The 9,314-nt window shown below is 34.9% G+C and overlaps 1 pseudogene; it reads right to left on the bottom strand.

Annotated features, from left to right (window-relative positions):
* Nucleotides 1–4,199: 4,199 nt before the first annotated feature.
* Nucleotides 4,200–8,642, bottom strand: LOC110314884 (annotated as a pseudogene).
* Between the last annotated feature and the right edge of the window lie 672 nt (nucleotides 8,643–9,314).

The following is a 9,314-nucleotide window of genomic DNA, read 5'->3' as shown; positions in this document are numbered from 1 at the left end:
TGTACCACATTTTCTGTATCCATTTCTCTGTTGAGGGACATCTGGGTTCTTTCCAGCTTCTGGCTATTATAGATAAGGCTGCTATGAACATAGTGGAGCATGTGTCCTTATTACCAGTTGGAAGATCTTGTGAGTATACGCCCAGGAGAGGTATTGCTGCTTCTTCCAGTAGTAATATGTCCAATTTTCTGAGGAACTGCCAGACCGATTTCCATGCTACTCCAGCTTCTTTCTTTGGACCATTTGCTTGGAAAATTGTTCTCCAGCCTTTTACTCCAAGGTAGTCTTTGTCTTTGTTGCTGAAGTGGATTTCCTGTATGGGGCAAAATGTTGGGTCCTGTTTAAGTAACCAGTCAGTTAATCTATGTCTTTTTATTGGGGAATTGAGTCCATTGATATTAAGAGATATTAAGGAAAAGGAATTGTTGCTTCCTGTTATTATTGTTGTTAGAGTTGGAATTCTGTTCATCTGGCTTATCTTATTTTAGGTTTGTTCAAAGATTATTTTCTTGCTTTTTCTAGAGCATAGTTTCCCTCCTTGTGTTAGAGTTTTCCCTATATTATCATCTGAAGGGCTGGATTTGTGGAAAGATATTGTGTAAATTTGGTTTTGCCATGGAATACCTTGGTTTCTCCATCTATGGTAACTGAGAGTTTTGCTTGGTATAGTAGCTTTTCTGGCATTTGTGCTCTTTTAGGTCTGAATGACATCTGCCCAAGTTCTTCTGCATTTCATAGTCTCTGGGGAGAAGTCAGGTGTAATTCTGATAGGTATGTCTTTGTATGTTGCTTGACCTTTTTCCCTTACTGCATTTAATAATCTTTCTTTGTTTTGTGCATTCGCTGTTTTGATTATTATGTAACAGGAGGAGTTTCTTTTCTGGTCTAAACTATTTGGAGTTCTGTAGGCTTCTTGTATGTTCATGGGCATATCTTTTTTTTTTTAGGTTGGAAAAGTTTTTTTCCTATAATTTTGTTGAAGTTATTTATTGGCCTTTTAAGTTGGAAATCTTCCTTCTCTTCTATACCTATTATCCTTAGGTTTGGTCTTCGTATTGTGTCCTGGATTTCCTGGATGTTTGGGGTTAAGATCTTTTAGAATTTCACATTTTCTTTGATCGTTGTGTCAATGTTTTCTATGGTATCTTCTTCACCTGAGATTCTCTCTTCTATCTCTTGTATTCTGTTTGTTATGCTTGCATCTATGGCTCCTGACTTCTTACCTAGGTTTTCTATTTCCAGAGTTGTCTCCTTTTGTGATTTCTTTATTGTCTCTACTTCCATTTTTAGATCCTGGATGGTTTTGTTCAATTCTTTCACCTGTTTGGATGTGTTCTCTTGTATTTCTTTAAAGGAATTATTTATGTCCTTCTTATAGTCCTCCATCATCATCATGAGAAGTGACTTTAGATCCATATCTTGCTTTTCTGGTATGATGGTATATCCAAGATTTGCTATGGTGGGAGAATTGGGTTCTGTTGATGCCAAGTAACCTTAGTGTCTGTTACTTCTATTCTGATGCTTGCCTCCCACTATCTCATTATCTCAAGTGCTCCCTGCCCTCCATATATCTGATTGGAGCCTGTCCTTCCTGTAATCCTAGTTTAGTCAGAAGTTATCAGAGTCCAGCTTTCTTTGTGATCCTGTGATTCTCAGATCCTGTGATGCTGAGATTCTATGTGTGTCAGAGTTCTTGGCAGTCAAGTTTCCTCTGAGACCCTGAGATCCTGGTGTGAACAAGCTCCTAGGAATCCTGGGATCCTGGGATCCTGGGCTCGTAAGATCCTGGGAATGTTAGAGCACCTGGAAGTGGTACCTCCTCTGGGGTACCAGCCTATATGGGGCTGTCCACTGAGATTGAATCCAAGGTAGACCACCGCCAACAGGAAGAAACCTGAGCCACTTGTTGGTCGGGGTTCTCGTGTCTGTGCTCCAGCTAGTCCCAGGTACCCTGGTTCTGTTGGAACAGATGTTGTTTTCCACTCACCAGTAATCCTAAGATCCTGGGCCTGCTCGGGTAGAGAGTCCTCTGAAGACTGTGGGACTAGCCACCGAGTTTTGGCCCAAGGTGTCCTGGAGCTGGCCCAATTTTATCAATTATATTTAGACATTCCATTTCACCTTCATATTGTCAAAATTTTTATTTATTTCTTAGCATTAATCTAACATCTTAAATAATGGTGCAGACATTAATTGAAGATAATACCACACAGAAATAATCACTGTAATATATTAATTATTGTTTAGGTTTATGCTGGGTCTTTCTAAGTAGCCTTAAGTAAAATGAAGATCACTGTCCAGCTAAGTTGGCCTTGAATCGTACGTTTTCATTATCTCTGCCTTTCAAGTGTTAGGATACAGGCATGTGCTATCACACCTTACAGCTGTTGATGGCATTTCAAAATTCTTATTTGGTTTAATGAGCAAACACAATTTGTATATTTTGTATTTTTTGTAGGAATAATAGTAGTCCAACAGTTGTAAACCTGGACAAGAAGCCTTAAAATTTTAGAATAGTAGTACCAAACCTTACAAAACCTTACAAAAGAAAACATGCCAAATAGACGAATATAAATCTCCTCGGAACTGCTTGTAAAAAATGTTAAATGTCTTTATTTCAGAGCTTTGGCTTCTCATTAAAATTTGTTCAAGTGGTAAAATAGACTGTTCTTAATTATAAATATTTTTAAATAAATGAATGTATATTGTGTGGAGCGGGTGTGCCAAGCCCCATGGTCTCTGTTTACAAGAACCTGAGCCTGCTGAGCCTGTGAGCCTGTGTGGACTATCTTGTGCTGCCAACTTGCTGAGCCTCTGGCCTCCCTGACTGAAGTCTGACAGGATCCAGGAGAGGGAGAGGGATTAAGTCTGGACTGATGATGCACCCTGGGCAGGAGGGAGAATGTTGTTTTGAAGGATCTCAAAGGGCTGGGAAAAACAAGATGTGCCCCAGAGGGAGGGGGGAGAATGCTGGGGGAAAAAGCTATAAACAGTTCAGTTGGGTGAGAGTTGGAGCAAGAGTTGAAGCATTCAGTTGGGATTGGTTGGAGCGGGGAGAGGGTTAGAGAAAGCTGTTTGGCATTTGTGTTGTCCCTCCTCCCCCGCACCTCCCCCCACCTCCCACCCCCATCTCTGCCAGTCGGAGCTCAGGGGTCTGCAACAGAGTGTGGAAAATTATATTTTAGATTTGATACAGAAATATTTAATGATAAAATTATGAGTGAACAATGAATTCTGAATCTCTAGTAAAATTCAGAATCATATCATAATCATGACATAACTGCATAAAATAGTTGGCATCTCAACAAGATCTCCTGCCTATGTATCATATTGTACAACTAACTATTTGGCATTGTTGCATGAATTCATTTAATTTTATAGGTTTTTAAATGTTAATATACAATAAGTATTAAGAACAGGTGCATATAAGAAGATCTGGTGTTGATTGTATATAGGTCATGAATAAATTATTACACATAATATTATGGTAAACCAATAAAAATTAATATTTCAAATTTATATTTTTAAACTATTATAAACCTTTATTTCTTATACTAGTGGAATAAAATAAAATAGATTACACTGTTACCTAAATTCACATGCATTGCAGTTAGAAATGTAAATTACATTGCTTTTATACTCATGAAAGTATTTTAGAATAGTTGATAATGAAACTAATAAAAATCTACATAAAATAAACATAGGAGCCTGATGGATTCAAAGAATTCGCCAAAATATTTCCAAATTGGGCTCTGTATTTAATAAACTACCTTTATCCCCACTCATTTTTAATTCTATATTATACTACATATTATTTCTCCAAAGTTTTATTCACATATTTTATAGTATATGGTTTCACTTATGTGCTTTTATCACAGTTTGTTATGGATATTAAAAATATATACAGTATAGTCTAAAAGTCTAATAGGTGAAACTGATATATTTATATTTTAGTGGGTTGATAGATAATAGGTAAAATTATGATATATTTATATTTTAGTGAGGTCTTTTATGATATATATATTAAGAAATAACCTTGTACACAACTGCTAAATTAGTAATAGTTTCAATCATTGATAATTGCAAGCAGAAATCAATTTAATGCAGTCAAAGGATATTTAGAATGTAAAATGAAAAATACAAAAGACATTTGTATTTGTTAATCTTTGTTTAGAATATACAACATAATCTATAGTGCTTTACTGATCTAAAGTTTCTACATAGTTTGGCCTGAATTTCAGCTGTGATAATACAGAGAGGAAGGCCTGTCTCAGCTTCATGCCTCCTGCAATCAGAATATACGAATGGAATGATGGAAACCCTATATATACAACTTCACAAAATACAATGAAAAGATTTTTCTTCAGTAATTCATATTTCCAAATTTGTATTAAGACAGACAGAATAAAAATGGAATATAGTAGGAAAAAGGCAATCACAGTTTGTAGGGCTTTGAAGTGGGCCGTGGTTCTGGCATCTCTGCCTCCCTGAACATGCTGCTGCATCCTCTTGTGATGTGTCCACAGGGAGAAGATGAGCAGGAGAAAAGTTGACAGTGACAAAACTAAAGATACAGAAAGGAGAATAATGTGAAGGCTTAACACCTGCCTGTGACACTTTACATAGTAATGAGAACTGAAGCTGCATGGTATGTTTCTTTGATATTCATCTATGCATATATTAATTTCCAAGTTAATTAGTAAAATATTTAAAATCATGAGGAGCAGTGACACCGGCAATATAACTGAAACTGCTTTTCCGCTCTCCACTTTAGATAAAGAAAAAGAGAGTTAGAAAAATTGGATATCTTGAGAAAATAAAGGACACTGAGGAATGTAGAAAGCCAGATACTGAAATGATTGGCTATAATCCAAGCATTGTTAATGACTTATATCATCCTTGAAGTCATAGGAAAATCAGAATATGAAAAGAACATGACTAAACTTATAAGCAATAAACTGAGATGAAAAATTCTGGAGATTGCCAAAGCAGTGAGGATTTTACTAACTAAGGACATTTTCTTTCTCTTAACCCAGTCCATACAGTGCACCAGGGCCATGAACCCATTTCCTAAAATTCCAATTATTAATTCAAAGATTAAAATGATTGCAAGTGTGCTATGGCAGATAACAAATATTGTCTTTAAAAGAAGCTGCAATTTGTATATTAGTTATAAAGATTTGCTCACATATCCATTTGAAATATAATTTTTAAAAATTGCATTTAGAAAATTTTTATCAATTTCTGAGTTGATTCTCATAACATTTTTTTTTTCGTAACTCTCCCCTACACACTAAAAGAGGAACAAACATGCAGGTTTGACATTGACAAAGTCTGAATCTCTTTCCATGAAAATGTGTCTCCTCACACAGCTCACAATACCAGACCATAACTGCTTTGCTCACACACAGCTCCTGTAGAATTTTTTTTGGACAATGATAAAGCAAAGGTTGGAACTGACTATGAGTCTCTTGTGATCTGGTCAACAACTCCTTTCCTATTGTCCTGTAANTATCTCCCATAAAGCTGAAAGATTCAAAAAAAAAAAAAGCAAAGGTTGGAAACTCATATGCTTGCATGAAGATAAAAACACATTAATTTCATTACTTACTTACATTTTGATCAAAGTATATATTTTTTGTGACTGTTCTGTGTGAGACACTTTTAGAAATTCTCAAATACATAAAAAAACAACAAAGTATTAACACATATGGGACTTTCTTAGTTATAAGGCTTTATAAGTACTGCAAATTTCAGAGACCTTGCCATATGAGGTCCTTAACTCTCTTATTCTGATGTTTCACAATGTCATAAGGATCTTTAATCTTCTAATATTAAATAGTAAAAATAATATTGTCTTCTTTTCTCACATTAATGAATACATATATACAATGTTCACACATAAGTACATATTTATTGACATTTAAATATTTTTTAAATTTTTTTATAGTTTATTCACATTGGTCAATATTTATTGTACATATAGCTCATGCTTAGTATTGTACAAGTTGTTCAGGTTATGCTTTAAATATACTTTACATGTTACCTGATGCAATAGGTCTTTGCTATTCCTGAATTTAAGATGGAAAACTCTTCTTGTGCTGTGACTAGTCAAGATGAGGATTAGCTAATCCACAAAGCAAGACAACTCCTTATTTCTGGCTTCTCCTTCCATTACCAAGAAACATCATCAGACTGTATCCAACTCCAATCAACTGCCTCCAGGGCCTGCGTTGTAAGGGTAACTGTCACCAAAGAAGATGAAGGATGTCATAGATGCTGGGATAGATGAAGAATGAGCAATTGAATACACTGATAATTCAGTATCTAAAGAACAATAAAGGACTTAATGAACCTAATTTAAGAGTGGTTGGCAAATGTAGTGTAGATGGCAATGAACAACATGAAGTGATTTAAAATTGTTGATAATAGTACATTCAGTTCATGAAGGAATACTGGGCAAAGTAGGTAAACAATTTGAAGATTCAGAATTATCCATTATTTGCATGGTAAGATCCATTCATGCAGATAGGATGTTGGTAACAGGATGGTGTGGCACATAGCAAGGAAACATCTAAGAATGGAAAGACAGACATACCTTCAGTGTAGAGGCAGGATGTTCTCTGTGGCTTAACTCCTTCCAGGTAGGAAAATTAGTTTAGGTATGAAGAGAAACAAATAGAAACAGGACAAGAGGTGGAGCTGAGTGGAGTGGGTAATAATAGAGGGACTTCATGGGTTTTCAGGAAATCCTCAGAACTTGGATGTCCAGCAAGAATTGCACTGACCTGAATAGAGCTTTTCCTGATAACTTCTATTCTGACTTGAAGTCATAGTTTCCACCTGACCAACAACATATCCTGAAGAGTCTTTCTAAACAAGAATGGCATGTATCATTATTCTTACATTTCATCTACAAAAAACATTAAAAGTCAGCTTGAATTTTTCAAAATCCAGAAATTGGAAATGATACACTTTACTGCCAAACTTCTCTGGTCTCTTTTCTTCCACTCACTCTTCTATCCAGGTTCTCAGAAACAGTAAACTGAATCAGTCGTTTTTTTTTCTGTATTACTGTGGCTGAGATTCATGCACAAAGATGTGATGTGATCGTATCTCTAAAACATCTTTATTATCATCTCTCATATGTTTTTCTCACAGTCCATTAAACAGTAGAAAATAATAGCTGTTTACAAAATATATCTTATTACATATAAGAAGTGATCTATAACCAATTGAAAGAATATGGGAGGATATGTATGGAAGACATGTGAACATTGCCATTTCATAGCAAGCCACTTAAACATCTATGGACTTTGCTATCTATGGAGGGTACTGAGATCTGTCCGGTCAGACACTAAGAGAAGACAATGTCAGCTTGCATCTAATGACATTTTAATTGTTCTCTTTTTCTCATTATGGGAACTGAGTATGCCACATAATCTCTTTTACCTTTACTTTCTTTATGTTCCCAAAGGGGCATCATCATTTTCTGCATAAACCATCTTAATATATGATGAGCACTGAGAATAATTTTCTTCATACAGCAAAATATCCATATTCCATCCTTACTACTTTTATTTTGTAAATATAATTAATTTATTCAACCTGATTTACTTTATATTTGACCAGTTAATCTACTAAACACATTTTCCAAAGAATATGATCACAGATATGAATGCTAAAGATTTGTCTGTAGTTTTCAAATATCTCCTTTTGAGGGCACCATTCTATCCCTGTTTTATTGTGAAGCCTGATATAATGCAGAGATCTTTTAATTTTTACCTATGGAATTGCATTCCCAATTTATGAAATAGTCATATAATTGGCACTATTATTTCATGAATGTATAACAAAATCACAGGAATAGAAAAATACATATTTTGAGCAGTAAATTCTTGACACATATTGTGGTTTCTGGTTTACTAAAGGACTGTATTTTCAAATCTAATGTATTATTAGACTATTATTATTAGAAGACTGCTGCACAGTCTTCTCTGAAGAGGGTGCGACAATAATGATTTGCTGAATTTTTTGCCAAAATACTAGATTTATTTATTAGATTTGAGTATGTATCCTAATTAATAATTATTAATAACTTGTTAATTTATCATTTATAATAAAATTTTGTTGATGTATATCATCTCAATATTATTATAGTTTCAGGAATATATTTCACATATTTTATACTACAATTTGGAAAGAACTTATTTGTTATACCTATTTTTCATTAGATAAATGTTTTTCAATATTGATATAGTTTATATTTTAGTATATTTTAATTGGTACTAATATTGTTCCAGTAGCTTCTATCTTGTTGGCATCTTGATTCAAGTTTAAACTACCTACTGAGTGAATGAAACTTGGTAGACCAATGGTTTATAAGTGCTTACTGCACAAGGGTTAAAGATCAGAGCTCAGTCCATAGACTTTATGTAAAAGTCAGGCATGATGGCATACACATATAANAATGCACTGGGTAGTTAGAGTCAAAAGGATCTCCTGGACTGCTCAGAGAGTGTAGTTTACTAAGTGAATTCTTGCTGGGTGCAGCATGGCCTTGGTGTGGACAAAATGACATGGCTCCTTCCCATAGGACAGGACAACATACTTGGGTCTCCAAGACTATAGGTGGCTGCCATGGGCCTAATGTTTATTTGTATAATAGTGTACATATTTTACATTCCTCCTATAAGGAATGTCCTTTCTGTTAATGTTAATGACTCCATGATAATCAGATAGCAGAAGTAATTATAAGAGTCCAAGTGTGATGATCAGACTCCTGGGGGCAAAGGTGTGACTTATGTCTAAGTAAAATGAAAAATGGTGGACATTCAGGACATCCTTTAAAGCTGTGGAACTCGAAAAACATGAGTTTAAAAATATGCAATTTCTCAACTATGGAAAACAGAGGCAGCTATACCATGAGCCAAATTGTCAGAAAGATATTATTTATTTATTTATTTATTTATTTATTTATTTATTTATTTATAAAGGCAGAAAAATTCCTGAGTTCAGAATCAGCCTGGGACAGAGCAAGGTTAGGCCCAGGTGTGGTAGAAATGTTAATTTCAGGAAAGGTTCTCACTGGGTTAGCTTAGCAAATGTACTTACCAGAGGCTGGCAGATCTCTGAATTCTTTCATAATGTTAAAACAAAAGCTGGACTTGCAGTTTGCTAAGTATTAAGGGGCTGGAGTCACAGGATGCTGATTCATTGGATATCCTAAAGAAATTAGCTATTCAGAGAATTTTTTAGAATACCAAGAGAGAACTGCATAGAGAAAAGTCTGGAGCAGAACAGAGAGAGAGAGA

Source organism: Mus pahari, unplaced genomic scaffold (genome assembly GCF_900095145.1).
Source record: "Mus pahari unplaced genomic scaffold, PAHARI_EIJ_v1.1 scaffold_12093_1, whole genome shotgun sequence".
Classification (NCBI taxonomy): Eukaryota; Metazoa; Chordata; class Mammalia; order Rodentia; family Muridae; genus Mus; species Mus pahari.
The sequence above is the reverse complement of the archived record's forward strand: the minus strand, read 5'-3'. Positions and strand labels throughout refer to the sequence as shown.